Below are 16,012 nucleotides of genomic sequence, written 5' to 3' on the forward strand. Positions count from 1 at the left end.
TTGTTCTCAGGCAGCTCCAAGAGAAATGCAGGGAACAGAACAAGGCTCTGTATGTGACTTTTGTTGACCTTACCAAAGCTTTCGATACCGTTAGCAGGAAAGGCCTGTGGCAAATCTTGGAACGTTTAGGATGTCCCCCAAGGTTCCTCAGCATGATCATCCAGCTACACGAAGACCAGCGAGGCCAAGTCAGACACTGCAACGACCTCTCGGAGCCCTTCCCAATAGGCACAGGTGTAAAGCAAGGCTGCGTTCTCGCGCCAACTCTCTTTACGATCTTCTTTAGCATGATGCTTCAAAGAGCCGCAGTAGATCTAGATGAGGACGATGGTGTCTACATCCGCTATCGCACCGATGGCAGCCTGTTCAACCTGAGGCGACTAAAGGCACACTCCAAGACAATGGAAAAACTCATCCGAGAGCTACTGTTTGCTGATGTTGCTGCACTTGTCTCCCACTCGGTATCAGCTCTGCAGCATATGACGTCCTGCTTTGCAGAGGCTGCCAAGCTATTCGGCCTAGAAGTTAGTCTGAAGAAGACAGAAGTTCTCCACCAGCCTGCACCCCAGGAAGATTATCACCCTCCCTGCATCACTGTGGGTGAATCAGTTCTGAAGACAGTCCAGCAGTTCAGCTACCTGGGGTGCATCATCTCCTCCGATGCCAAGATCGACAAGGAGATTGACAACAGGCTGGCAAAGGCAAACCGTGCATTTGGCCGACTGCACAAAAGAGTGTGGAGCAACAAGCATCTGAAAAAAGGCACAAAGATCAATGTTTACAAAGCGGTTGTGATGACAACCCTCATCTACGGCTCCGAATCGTGGGTTTTATACCGTCATCACCTGCGACTCCTTGAGCGCTTTCATCAGCGCTGCCTTCGCACCATCCTCAACATCCACTGGAGTGACTTTGTGACCAACACTGAAGTCCTCAAGCGGGCAGAGGTTACCAGCATCGAGGCACTGCTGTTGAAGACGCAGCTGCGCTGGGCAGGGCATATTTCTAGGATGGAAAACCACCGCCTTCCCAAGATTGCCCTGTATGGCGAACTCTCCACCGGCCATCGAAATAGAGGGGCACCAAAGAAGAGGTACAAGGACTCCTTGAAGAAATCCCTTAGCACCTGTCACATCAACCATCACCAGTGGTCTGACCTAGCCTCAGATCGCAAAGCATGGAGGCACACCATCCACCAGGCTGTCTCTTCCTTTGAGAACGCACGCATAGCTGGTCTTGAGGACAAAAGGAGATTGAGGAAGAATCGCACTGCTACAGGACCAACCCTAAATCAGACTTTTCCCTGCAGCCGCTGTGGCCGGACCTGCCTGTCCCACATTGGTCTTGTCAGCCACCAGCGAGCCTGCAGCAAACGTGGACTATTGCACCCTTCTTAAATCTTCGTTCGCGAAGCCAAGCCGAGATGAGATAGCTCAATTCTTCAATGAAAAATAACTTCTGACTGAGATGTCAATCTTTCACTTCACACACTTTTCACTCTCAAATCCTCCTACCTCAACTTTTTGACAGCTTTCGTCCCTCAGACTCCTATAATACCGACAACATTAGGTTTTGGCCCTCTATCCAGTGCCTAATATGTCTTCTAAAGTAGTCTCCTTTTCTTTCCTAGAATCTTAATGGCTTTCACAGCACAAGCATGGGATGCTAATAACACGACTGCTTCTCAGACTCTGTAGACTGCTGAGTGACCACAACTGACTGTTAGCTGCTGTCACTCTAAGAGTTAATTGCTGACCTCTCTCCCCCACCCATATACTTCTTAGCTCCATCCACACTCTCTCAGTCACCAATCACCTCATTCATCTCCCCTCTTTCACCATTGCAACTTACCAATAATTAAAGAAACACACATATATAAATTCGAATCATTACAATACTACTACAGAGCTGCCCTTGAATTGAGTCAAATTTTGGAAGGGGTGTTGAAAGACGCAAGTCAAATTGAGATGACAAGAGGAAGTCCTACAACTGATTGACGAATCAAAAACTAAAAGTCACCAGGTCCAGATGGCATACATCCAAGAGTTCTGAAAGAACTCAAAGGTGAACTTGTGGATCTGCTGACAAAAATATGTAATTTTTCATTGAAATCTGCCTCCGTTCCTGAGGACTGGAAGGTAGCAAATGTCACCCCCATCTTTAAAAGGGGTTCCAGAGGAGATCCGGGAAATTACAGGCCAGTAAGTCTGATTTCAATACCGGGAAAGTTGGTAGAAACCATTATCAAGCACAGAATGAGTAGGCACATAGATGAACACAAGTTATTGAGGAAGACTCAGCATGGGTTCTGTAAGGGAAGATCTTGCCTCACTAACCTGTTACAGTTCTTTTAGGGGGTGAACAAACATGGTGACAAAGGGGACCAAATAGATGTTGTTTACCTTGACTTCCAGAAAGTTCCTCATCAAAGGCTCCTTAGTAAGCTCGAGAGTCATGGGGTAAATGGACAGGTCCTCTTGTGGATAAAAAACTGGCTAATTAATAGGAAGCAGAGAGTGAGTATAAATGGGCAGTCTTCGCAATGGAAGACAGTAAGCGGTGGGGTGCCCCAAGGCCCAGTACTGGGTCCCATGCTCTTTAACTTGTTCATTAATTGACTCCCAACAGTCCGGCTTTCGCCCGGGCCATGGGACAGAGACAGTGCTGGTTGCTCTGGTGGATGACCTTCAGTGGCATCTGGACCGAGGCGGCTCAGCGGTACTGATGTTGTTAGATCTATCAGCAGCGTTCAATACGGTCGACCATCGGTTGCTGACTTGCCGTCTCGCCGATGCGGGGATTCAGGGGCTGGCCTTACAATGGCTTTCCTCTTTCCTTGATGGTCAGGGACAAAGGGTGGCGATTGGGGATGAACTGTCCCGGAGACACACGCTTGATTGTGGGGTGCCTCAGGGAGCGGTGCTTTCCCCGATGTTGTTCAATATCTACATGCGCCCCCTTGCCAGATTGCCCCAAGGTATGGGTTAGGTTGTCACCAGTATGCTGATGACACCCAGCTCTACCTACTAATGGACGGCCGGCCTGACTGTGTCCCAGAAAATCTGGACCTGGTCTTACAAGCCATGGCTAGATGGCTTAGGCTGAGTAGATTGAAACTAAATCCAGCGAAGACAAAGGTCCTTTGCTTGGGTCGACGTGGTCCGGGAAGGGAAATTCCCCTACCAGCCTTTGACGGTGTGCCACTGACAATGGCACACAGGGTCAGGAGCTTGGGGGTACTATTGGAGCCTGCCCTGACAATGGAGGCCCAAATAGCAGCCACTGCTAAGTCCGCGTTCTTTCATCTTAGGCAGGCGAGGTAGTTGGCTCCTTTCCTGGAGCATGGCGATCTGGCAACAGTGATCCATGCAACGGTCACCTCGAGGTTGGACTACTGTAATGTCCTCTACATGGGGCTGCCCCTGTGCTGAATCTGGAAGTTGCAGCTAGTGCAGAATGCTGCCGCCCAGCTGTTATTAGGGCTCCCCAGATGGGAGTACATCCAGCCAGGGCTCCGGGGACTGCACTGGCTGCCAATAATATACCGGGTTTGGTACAAGGTGCTGGTTATTACCTTAAAAGCCCTATATGGCCTAGGACCTACCTACCTTAGGGACCGTCTCTCCCCACATGTTCCCCAAAGAGTGCTTAGATCTGGCTCTCAAAACCTGCTAGTAATCCCCGGGCCAAAGGAGGCCCGTCTGAAGTCAACCAGGGATATGACCTTTTCAATTTCAGCCCCCTGCTGGTGGAACCAGCTACCGGAAGAGGTGAGGGCCTTGCGGAACCTTGGGCAGTTCCACAAGACCTGTAAAACAGTCCTCTTCCGGTTGGCATATAACTGACTGGTACCTAAAAACTGTGAAGGAAGGTTGTAGAATAGCACCACATTGTTAGATCATTTTATGTTTTATTGTTTTAACTGTTGTAAATTATTCAATGTATTTAATATTTATTAACCTTATTGTTTGAATTTTATGTTGTAAGCCACCCTGAGCCCGCCTCATGGGGTGGGCGGGATATAAATTGAATTAATAAAATAAAAATAAATTAATTAATGATCTGGAGTTGGGAGTAAGCAGTGAAGTGGCCAGGTTTGCAGACGACACTAAATTGTTCAGGGTGGTGAGAACTAGAGAGGATTGTGAGGCACTCCAAAGGGATCTGTTGAGGCTGAGTGAGTGGGTGACAATGTGGCAGATGAGGTTCAATGGGGACAAGTGCAAAGTAATGCACATTGGGGCCAAGAATCCCAGCTACAAATACAAGTTGATGGGTTGCGAAATGGCAGAGACTGACCAAGAGAGAGATCTTGGAGTCGTGGTAGATAACTCACTGAAAATGTCAAGATAGTGTGCGATTGCAATAAAAAAGGCCAGCGCCATGCTGGGAATTATTAGGAAGGGAATTGAAAACAAATCAGCCAGTATCATAATACCCCTGTATAAATCGATGGTGCGGTCTCATTTGGAATACTGTGTACCATTCTGGTCACCGCACCTCAAAAAGGATATTATAGCATTCGAAAAAGTCCAGAAAAGGGCAACTAGAATGATTAAAGGTTTGGAACACTTTCCCTATGAAGAAAGGTTAAAACGCTTAGGGCTCTTTAGCTTGGAGAAACGCTGACTGTAGGGTGACATGATAGAGGTTTACAAGATTATGCATGGGATGGAGAAAGTAGAGAAAGAAGTACCTTTCTCACAATACAAGAACTCGTGGGCATTCAATGAAATTGCTGAGTAGTCAGGTTAAAACGGATAAAAGGAAGTACTTCTTCACCCAAAGGGTGATTAACATGTGGAATTCACTGCCACAGGAGGTGGTGGCAGCTACAAGCATAGCCAGCTTTAAGAGGGGATTGGATAAAAATATGGAGCAGAGGTCCATCAGTGGCTATTAGCCACAGTATATATGTGTGTGTGTGTATATACACACACACACACATATATTGGCCACTGTGTGACACAGAGTGTTGGACTGGATGGGCCATTGGCCTGATCCACCATTGCTTCTCTTATGTTCTTAACTGTTCAGAAACCTCAACAGGTCCAGAATATACTAACAATATTATAAAACTGAAGAGGTTCCTGTACTGAAAAATCTGCAATGCCCACTAGAGCATCCCAGGAACAAATCAAGAAGCTATATTAAATAAATAAATAGTTCTGACACAGCCAGAGGTTATCATCTGGAGTGAGACTATCTTTTCCCCTAATGATGAAGATCAAGTACCTCTTTAAAAGGATGAGTTGGGGCTCACCTGACTGCCAGAGCACAACAGTCATTCTCCACAGATCAGCTGAGGTTATTTACAAAGCTGCACTCAAATACTGATACAGCACAATGGCATCCCACTGAACTTAGTATCCTGCCCAACATTCTAAAAACCAGGGTGAGATGAGTTCCAATATGGTGAATAGGCTGATAAGGCCTCAGTGAGCAAGATAACTCTCATAAGATTTTGCGCTGGACCTACTTAGCAGAGCTTGCAGAATTCTCTTACAGAGAATTGTTGTGAACTGCCCTGAAACCCACGTAAGTGGGGGAAGGACAATCAAAAAGTCTAATAAATAATGAACAAAATATCAAAGCTACGTAGCTGATTCAGATGTATACCTGCAATAAGGAAATGAAAATAAAACTTCAAGGGAATGATAGAAAGTCACTTTTCAACATATGAATGCTTCATGCTATGCTACACTTAAAATATTAACAGTAATTTCCTGAGTTTTAAATAGCTTTCTGTTACAAATAATTTTGATTTAACACCCAGTGAGCTAACAACTTGGAATCTACTGAATGTGTCCAGTGTAGCTGTTAACTGATTTTTACAAACACAACTCCTCTTAAAAATTATCCAGTCATTTCTTCAAAAAGCCCCACATTAACCAAGCATTTTGTTTTTCCTATCAATAACAGCATCCAAAGAATTTTAGAATTAGTAAACAACCTGTTGCAGGTTTAACTTCCCCTACAGAGAATGGACATTCAGATACCTTCAATACAGCTGATGTGTTATTTTCTTTTTATAGAAAAACAAAACAACTACCACCAGGCCTTTTTTGTATAACTACACGATACTGAGCAACAGCTTTAGCAGACTTTGTCAATAAAATATGTTACTAAAACATTTCATATTCATCTGTTTTTTGTAGATGCACAGAACTTTAGATACCACCGCACATACTTTTGCATATCAAGGGTAGGTTTACTACTTGGTGTGTCATATTTGATTTAAGGTTGTACTGTTTTCGAAGAAAAACTTCGCAGAGAGTACTTGCTGGGGATACTATCCTGTTCCGACACAGGTGTAGCCTTCCCAACAAGTACTAGACAGGTAGAGACTAGCCAACTGCATCCCCGCCCATGACAACTCCTCCCAACAGGAACAGCAAGCAATGGGCCTCCGCGCCCACGGCCGCCTCAGGAAAGAGAAGGAACGAGAAAAAAGCATTCCCTCACTTTCCCCCTCCCCAACTAGGTACTCAAGCTTAATCTGACCCTGGTCTGTACTGAAGCAGAGAGAGAAAAACAGCATCATGTGAACGGAGTGGCCCGACCACCCCATAACAAGTGAATTAAGTCCCGCAGCCCCGGCGGTTACTCACCTGCTGCCACTCATGGTCCAGCGCCGCCACTGGAGCTGCTACTGGCCCGGCCTCAAATGGAAGCCGCCAGATTGGGCAGCGGTGGAGTCCTAGCGCCGGGGCCCACTCAGCGTAGTCAGCGCCATTCAAACTCCGCCGCGCTGCATGCTGGGACCGGAGAGTCGGACAAGCAAGTGGGTGAGGCGCGTACGCGAGTCTTCTCTCTCCGCCTCCTCCTCTTCCTTCGCTCCAGTCAAATCTGCGCACGCCCAATTGTCGAGGTCTTGGCCCTTGGGGCGGGAGCCGCGCTACAAAGAAAGCGCAGCCTCTGTGATCGGTTATGTGGACTGCGGCGGGAACGCCTGCCTCTTCTTTAGGTCCACCGTCTCCCAGAACAACGGAGGGGGGGGGGGAGTAGCCTCTTCAAGTGAGCAGGTGTTTCGCTCTGTTAAACTGCGCGAGGAAACGAGTTAACAGGAGGCTGTGGATGTTCGGCTATCTTGAAGCCGGACTAGTCCTTAATTAGACTTATCTCTCGATCAGTCCGTGTTGTTATTATCACAGCTTGTTTCTCCTCACCTCAGCGTTACCTCCATACTCATAATATCTCAGGTCTTACTGTAATACAGTTTCCTCGTAAACACTGTTTTAAGCACTCAGATATTCATAGGAACGGAGTTCTTCAATTCACGAATCACAGGAGCATTGAACTGAATATCGCCGAAACGACAGCTTACAGTTTACTTTTACACCCCTTTCTTGTGACCTCACGGCTGCACAGTCACCTAAAGTGCACGACTCCCCTCGCTTCCCTTTCCTATATAGTGGCTCTCTCCTCGTGTTCGCTTATTCGGCAATGGAATTAATGAAATCTGGCTGCCAATGCCATATCATCTTATATCCCCCCTCGTACTGAATTGTGCTTCCTGATGGTACTGCACTGATTCGGAATATGAACTTTAGGAAATGTATGAACATGGAATATGAACTTTAGGAGTGCAGCATTAATGATTTTAAGATTTTACAAACATTTCTGAAAGCAGTATATTCATTCATGAAATGTAATTACTTACAGAAGTCAGGCACTGTGTTGTAAAACGTGACAATTTTGTGACGTTGCCGCAGCACATTGGATTGTAAGGTGAATACTTATTTCTAAGTAGTGTCGGTTAATTAAGAAACTGTGCCAAGTAATTTGGAGAATGTAAACATCCTGAATGTTAGGTAACATTCAAGATATTTTTCTATAAAGAACTCACTGTAGATGTACAGATAATAAAAAGCAGCACAGAGCCTCAGACTGGTTTGCTGATGATGTTTTCCTTAATATATCAAACACAATACTTATTTATTATTTTATTTTATACCCTGCCTTTTCCCCCATGGGCCATTCACCTCTCCTTCATTTTATTGTAACAATAACCCTGTGAGGTAAGTTAGGTCACCCAATAAGCTTCTAAGAAGCAGTGGGGGATTTGAACTTGGGTCTCCCAGGTCTGACATGCTTGTTCTCAGCCATAAGTACACATTTAAGGGCAATATAATTATTTAAATATAGAAGTAAAACATAAAGTTAACTCTCATTCAAGAAACTGCAGAATTGCAGATTTATACCCGGCCCTTCTCTCAGAATCAGAGACTCAAAGCAGCTTACAATCTCCTATATCTTCTCCCCTCACAACAGACACCCTGTGAGGTGGGTGGGGCTGAGAGGGCTCTCACAGCAGCTGCCCTTTCAAGGACAACTCCTGCAAGAGCTATGACTGACCCAAGGCCATTCCAGCAGGTGCAAGTGGAGGAGTGGGGAATCAAACCCGGTTCTCCCAGATAAGAGTCCACACACTTAACCACTTCACCAACCTGAGTCTCCAGAATTAAGCAGCTCATAGCCTCTTTGGTCAAAATAGTAGCTATTATCTGTTGTTTTTTCATCCTGTAGAGGTCTTGACTTTATGTCTTGTTGCAGTGCAGTCAGATTATAGTCCTACCATCCTACCCCACTTAATTGTGTATTTCTGAATAAGCATACTTGAAAGCATGCTGTTTACATCATCATAATGGCAGGACTGGATCTGCATGTTTTTTGAGGGGGGGGGGGTCAAAATTAAAAAATGGTGCCCCCTTATGGGCCATTCTATCTTATGGCCCCATAGAATACAATGGATTCCATATCCAATTTGGCGCCCCCCTCTGTTGGCACCCGAGGCAAGCACCCCTCTCTGCTCCCCCTAGATCCAGTCCTGCATAATGGAGACGATGGGTAGTTCATTACAAATAGGTCATAAAGGGAAATGTATTTTTAAAATGTCACTTACAGAATGTAAACTATCCTAAACAGTTTTTACACAAAGTAAATCCCATTTTATTCCTTAGAGTTTAGTTCCAGGGAAATGTTAGGATTGTGGTGCTTGGAAATTGACTTCCGTTGCTGTAGTAACAAAGTAACACAGAAACCAAGTAGCACTTTTAAGATTAACAAAGTTTATTTCAGAGTATGCTTTTGTGAGTCAGACTTTATTTTTTAGATGCGTATGGAATGAAAAGCAACATCATAGGGGAGGGGGAAAAGTATGAGAAGTTTTGTTGGAGACAGACATAAATCCTTCAGGTGTGAGTATCTGTAAGAAATTGGTATAGATGTGGTAGGGCTGCTGAAAATTAAATAGAATTGTTTCACAGTTCTGATTAAGCTCAATTAAGCACAGTTCTGATTGTAATGTTAGTTATCCATGTTTTAAAGAATAATCCAATTAAAATAAAACCCTTATACACCCAGCATCTGGGCATCTATCAGCAAAATGAAATTCATTGACGGTTCAGTCTTATACTATTTATTTTACAAAATGTATGTCCTGTGTTTCTGCTCTCACAAAGGCCACCAAAAACAAATATTTAAAAACCGGCCCCAAAAAGCCACAAAAACATATCATTAAAACAATTCCAAATGGAGCTAAAATGTGTACAAAGACATCATAACAACAATTAAAATACTGTTCGGGAAAGAAGGATTGCAGAAGGACATATGAACATATGAACATATGAAGCTGCCTTATACTGAATCAGACCCTTGGTCCATCAAAGTCAGTATTGTCTTCTCAGACCGGCAGCGGCTCTCCAGGGTCTCAAGCTGAGGTTTTTCACACCTGTTTGCCTGGACCCTTTTTTGGAGATGCCAGGGATTGAACCTGGGACCTTCTGCTTCCCAAGCAGATGCTCTACCACTGAGCCACCGTCCCTCCCCAATGCCAAACAAAAACAAAAAGTCTTCACCTTCTGGCAAAAGATGGCAACAGAAGGGGGACAGATGAGTCTCCCTGGGGAGAGACTGTAGGGTTGCCAATCCTCAATTGGGGGCATGGGATCCCCTGGTTTAGAGGCCTCTCTCCTTCAGGGTTATCAGAAAGTATGGGGGGGGGGAGGAAAATGTCTCTGGGCACTCCATTATATGGAGACTGGTTTAGAGGCCCTCCTCCCACTTCAGGGTCATCAGAAAGTGACGGGGGGAGGAAAATGTCTGCTGGACTCCATCCTATGGAGACTGGTTCCTGGAAGGTATAATGGAGAATCAGTCTGTGGGTAGCTGGGGCTCTGGGGGGGGGGCTGTCTTTTTGAGGTAGAGGCACCAAGTTTTCAGCATAGCATCTGGTGCCTCTCCTTCCCCCCCCCCCCCCAAGTTTCAAAAAGTTTGGACCCAGGAGTCCAATTCTATGAGCCTCAAAAGGAGATGCCCCTATCCATTATTTCCAATGAAGGGAAGGCATTTAAAAGGAGTGTGGCCCCTAAATGTGATGGCCAGAATTCCCTTCAGAGTTCAATTGTGCTTATTACAATCTTGCTCCTGGTTCCACTCCCAAAGTCCCCAGATGTTTCCTGAGTCAGACCTGGCAACCTTATGAGAGAGTTCTGGAATTGGTGTCATGTAGGGTTGCCAAATCCAATTCCAGAAATACCTGGGGACTTTGGGGGTGGAGCCAGGAGACTTTGGGGGTGGAGCCAGGAGCAAGAGTGTGACAAGCACAATTGAACTCCAAAGGGAGTTCTGTCCATCAAAATTAAAGGGACCTCACAACTTTTTAAATGCCTTCCTTCCCTCCAACAATACGCTGTGGTGCTTAAAAGTGGTGTGGCATTTGCGGGGGTGGGGGGAGAATGCAAACCTTTCCGGGGGAGATCACCCCTCCTACCTTAGAGTTGGGGGAAGCCGTGTTTGAGGCCGGTGGGTGGCAAGGCCAGCTGCGGCGGCCCGTGGAAGGCCAGGGGCTGGTACAAGGTGAAGAGGAGGAGGAGGCCTTGTGGTGCCCCCTGCCACTTCCCGCGCTTTTGGACGGCGGGGGCGTGTAGTCTGCGCAGGGAACGACGAGGGCCAGCGGTGAGCTTTTCCTGCCGAAATAGGCGCCGCCGTCGCTGGGCTGTGGAGGGGGGGCCACACCCAGGCTTTCTTCTTTGATCTTGAGGCCCGGCTTGAAGTCGCCGGCGGCGAACAAGTAGTGCGGCTGGGGCTGCTGCTGCTGCTGCTGGCCCTCCTTGGGCGAGTAGGCGTAGGGGGCGAAGGGTGGCAGGCTGCAGGTGGGCGGCGAGGCCAGGCGCTGCTGCTGCTGCTGGGGGCCGCCGAGCTCGTATTCCTCCACGTCCAGCAGCTGCCAAGTCCTGGCGGCCAAGTAGGCCGAGTTGAGGGGCAGGAGGGGCACGCTGACGAAGTCCGCATTGTTGGACAAGGAGGAGGAAGCACGGGAGGCGGCCCCCGGGACGCGCCTGGACGGCGCAGCGGGCCCCAGCCTGTTGCCGCTGCCGGAGGCAGGCTCCCGCGGCGCAAAGGTGGGCTCACTCTTGGCTGCGTCGGCGGGCGCCGCTTCCTTCCCTCGGGGGCTCCTGAAGACGGCTCCATCGGCATCCCTCGCTGCCTTCCAGGGTGAAGAGGCGGCTGTCGGGGAAGGCAGCGGTGGCAGCAGCAGGGGAGTCGCGTGGCCAGAGGTGCCTCCCGCTTTGCCATCGGGGCTGCGGCGGTTCATCAGCGCGCCGGGGAACTCGGCGAGCTCCAAGCTGAAGAAAGGCCAGGTGGGCAGGGAGGGCGAGGGGGTCAGGAAGGTGTCTAGGACCGCCAGCTCTCCAAAGTGCACCTTTCCCCGCAGAGTCCCCCAAAACAGCCCAAGAAACAGATCCCGAAAGTGGCGAGACAAGGCGGCCATGCTCCTTGGCACCGTTTCCCCCCTCCCCCACTTCCCTTTTTTGGGGGAGCGGGGGAAGAGACTGGAAAACCTGGGGTCCCCCGCCAGGGCGGGAGGGTTGGGACCCCTAGTGTCATGACTGAAAAGGCCTTCTCCCAGTTTGCTTCCTGACTAATCCCAGAAGGTAAGGGCTCCTAAGTCAGGGCCTCTGAAGATAAACAAAGTGGTCAGGTAGGTTCATAATGAAGTGGAAGTCCTTTGGATACATTTTCCCCAAACCGTACAGACCTTAAAGGTCAACAGCAGCACTTTGAATTGTACACAGAAACAAACGGGGAGCCAATATAGATGGATCAGCACTGGAGTGACTCCAGCCAAGACCCTAATGGCAGCATTCTGCACCAATTCTCTAGGCCAGTCCTGTGTAGAGTGCATTGTAATAATCTAATCTTGCTATAACCATAGCACTCATCACAGTGGACAGATCTTTTCTGCCCAGTAAAGGCCACAGCTGACTAACCAGTAGCAATTGGTAAGAGGTATTCCTGGCTACAGTTGCTGTCTGCTTATCTAGCCCTAAGACTAGGTCCAAGAGTACACCCTGTCTATGCACCCTTCAAGGGGGAGTGGAATCCCATTCAAAACAGGAAAGAAGGGCAAAACATACAAGGATCACACAATGGGTTTTCTTTTTCCCCAAGGAAAGGGAAAAGGAAACCCTATGCAAGCACTAGGGTTGCCAAGTCCAATTCAAGAAATATCTGGGGACTTTGGGGGTGGAGCCAGGAGACATTAGGGGTGGAGCCAAGATCAAGGCTGTGACAAGCATAATTAAACACCTGGGGATTGGCAACCCAATCAGCAGTAGCACCTCCACGCTCAGGTGTACCGGCTTGGGGCGGGCCGTTGGGGACCCTGAACTCTTCCTACGTGCTTTTTTCACGCGTCGCCCTCAAGGGCACGGGAGAAGCGCAGCAACATGCACAATCCCCGTTCACCCTCTGGCATTCCCACGCCTCCCTCTCTCTCTCCCCTTTTGCAACTGGGGGGCGAGATCCAGCCCCACTGCCCCTTCCCTACTGGACGGGGGGGGTCTCTCTTACCTGCCGTCTCCTCCCAGCTCGCTCGCCTTCGCCCCCCGCCCCGCATCAGCCGCCCCGCCGCCTGCAGCCATTTTCCGCTTCTCCCTCAGCTGTTCCCCATGTGGGAACGAAGACAACTCACAGAAGCCCGGGTCCTGCTGCGGGGCATGGCGGGAAGCATAGCTCCCCGTCCGGAGCTCAGCCCCACAAGCCAATGGGAGGCGAGCGGCCCAGAGAACTACAAGCCTGGAAAGCTGCCGTGCTAGGCATGCTGGGAGTTGTAGTTCTTTCTAAAGGTGGGGAGAAGAATCGCAGAGCGGGGAAGGGAAGGGAAGGTAAGGAAGTGCAAAGGCTCAAGGCTGTTCCAAAAGGGGCGCCAGGCGGGGGTGGGTTGTTCTTCGCAAGGCCTCCCTGGCACTTTTTTTTTTTTTGCCATTGCTTTTTGCAAAAGGCCGCCCTGCCTCCAAATGCCCCAAGAGCGAGTGGCACCAAAATGGCGCCATTTCCCCCCCCCGGTTCCGAATTTTGGGAGGGCGGGGGAGGAGGCTTCTATATCTGGGGGCCCCCGCCAGGGCGGGGGAGTTGGGACCCCTAGCAAGCACCAGTTGTTTCCGACTCTGGGGTGACGTTGCTTTTACAAGGTTTTCACGGCAGACCTTTTACAGGGTGGTTTGCCATTGCCTTCCCCAGTCATCTACACTTTCCCCCCAGCAAGCTGGGTACTCATTTTACTGACCTCGGAAGGATGGAAGGTCGAGTCAATCTCGAGCCGGCTACCTGAAAACCCAGCTTCCGCCGGGGATCGAACTCAGGTCATGAGCAGAGCTTAGGACTGCAGTACTCTGCGCCACAGGGCTCATGATTTTTTCCCCAAAACTCTGTCAATTGATGAGACTAGGGCTTTTTTTTTTAGCAGGAAAATAATTCCGGCTGGCTTGGTGTCAGGGGATGTGGCCTAATATGCAGATAAGTTCCTGCTGGGCTTTGCAAAACAATGGGGACAGCAGGGGGTGTGGACTAATATGCAGATGAGTTCCTGCTGGACTTTTTCTACCCAAAAAAAAGCTTTGCATGAGATGAACACTGACAAACAAAAACTCAAAGCCTTCTTGGTCACAGAACTATGGGCACAGTTATTTGGATCTCAGCCACAGGGTTTAAACTGCAAGGTCATAGTTTTGAATTAAATTCTAGACAGAGCAGGTCAGCAATGGAATAAGTTAAATAAAGAGGGTTTAGAATCTTCCTTGGAGATTTCTAAAAGACTTGAACTATAAGACCCACAAAGTCTCTTTTACCCTTATTTTTATCACTCTGGCTCTATTCTGATAAAACACACACAAACTTTGCTTTTCTGGAGGATTTCTCATACCACTATTATATGTTCCCTTTTATCACTAGTTGCTATCAGCTACAAAAGTAAACTAAGACCTAACTAATGCTGGGTTTATGTGCTGAGTAATTATATATTATAGACAATGGTTCTTCAAGTGTAGGAATAACATACATGCACATCATAATCTTGCAAGCATTTGTTTTAGCAGAGATGATCACATGACCTTGCATTAATTCTCAGGATAGTAGAACTGGTTTGTTTAGTCAAGCCTGCCACTATAATTAATACATTTTTTGCTAATTTTTAAATTAGGAGCTTTAAGTACTTCATGAAAGTTCTCTGAAACTCTTTTAGTTTTCTATCACTAACAGTGTTGTAATTTCTGCTTGAAACCTATTTAAATATCTATGAGAAAAAAACGTTGCTGGGACTATATGCCCCAAACTGACCAACTGACATATGACCAAATAATGTTAATGGGAGACTTTAATGGAACTATTAAAAGTTCTTTGGATAGGTCCGGGGGGGGGGGGGAATACAGATGGCAAGCTGCCAAAGTCATTTTTTGAATTAATAAAACAAGAAACTCTGGAAGATGTATGGAGAAAGTTCAATCCCAATGTATGTGACTATACTTTTTTTTCAGCAAGGCATAACTCCTTCTCAAGAATTGATATGTTATGGACTACTAAAGATCTGGTACTTATTACAAATAAGATAGAGATTCTTCTGATATTAGGTGCAGACCATAATCCATTATTGTGGTTGGCTAAAGACAGGAAAAAAGTGAGGAGATGGAGATTAAATGAGGATTTACTGCAGAATACAGAAATAGTGGCCTCTCTTGAAAAAGAAACTAAAGCATTCTTCCAAATAAATGAAAATCAGGACATTCAATATCAAACTGTGTGGGATGTGTATAAAGCAGTAATTAGAGGAATTTTAATTACATTGAACAACAAAGATAGAAGGGATAAAGGAAAACAAATGGAGGACTTACAAAAAGAAATTGGCGAAAAAGAAAAAGAACTGAGAAAAAGACCAGGAAAGAAAAAAATCTTGTGGGAGATTACAATATTACAGAGTCAAGTGAGACATCTATTGAATAAGCAGGTGGAATGGAACCTAAAAAGAATTCAGCAGAAATCTTTTGAGGGTGCGAACAAGCCTGGGAAATATCTGGTGTGGCAAATGAAGAAAAAAAGGGAGAACAAATTTTTTAATAAAATTATAGTTGGAGGTAAAGATATTGTGGATCAAGCAGGAATTAAAAGGGAATTTTATAAATACTATGCTAAACTATTTAAAGGCCAACAAGTAGATAAAGAGAAAATTGAAGCATACCTGCAGAAAATAAAAGTAAAGCCATTAACAGAAACCATGGAAAAAACTTTGAATGAACCAATTGAAAAAGTTGAAGTAGAAGCAGCAATTACCTCATTAAAATTAGGTAAAGCACCGGGTCCTGACGGTTTTTCAGCAAAATTTTATAAAGTACTGGCAGACGTATTAGTACCGAAACGCCAAAAACTGATGAACAATATCAGACGGGAAAGTGCCAAATACATGGAAGGAAGCAGTTGTTTCATTGATGCCAAAGGAAAACAGAGATGCCACGAATGTTAAAAACTATAGACCGATTTCATTGCTTAACAATGACTATAAACTCTTTACTAGGATATTTGCAGAACGACTCAAACAGCATTTAAACATCTTTATTCAAGAGGAACAAGCAGGTTTTCTCCCCAGAAGGCAAATAAGAGACAACATCAGAACAGTAACAGACATTGTAGAGTATTATGGAAAGCATCCAGAAAAAGAGGTAGTATTGTTTTTTGC

General features: G+C 46.7%; 1 protein-coding gene across 1 annotated transcript in view; it reads right to left on the minus strand.

Moving 5' to 3' along the window:
* Nucleotides 1–6,902, minus strand: part of KATNBL1 (katanin regulatory subunit B1 like 1) — a 42,508-nt gene extending 35,606 nt beyond the window's left edge. Inside the window, exon 1 of the mRNA XM_060261062.1 lies at nt 6,612–6,902. The gene's annotated coding sequence lies outside the window, so the exon portion shown is untranslated. The remainder of the gene's footprint in view (nt 1–6,611) is intronic.
* Between the last annotated feature and the right edge of the window lie 9,110 nt (nt 6,903–16,012).

This window comes from Heteronotia binoei, chromosome 21 (assembly GCF_032191835.1).
Source record: "Heteronotia binoei isolate CCM8104 ecotype False Entrance Well chromosome 21, APGP_CSIRO_Hbin_v1, whole genome shotgun sequence".
In the NCBI taxonomy this organism is placed as follows: domain Eukaryota; kingdom Metazoa; phylum Chordata; class Lepidosauria; order Squamata; family Gekkonidae; genus Heteronotia; species Heteronotia binoei.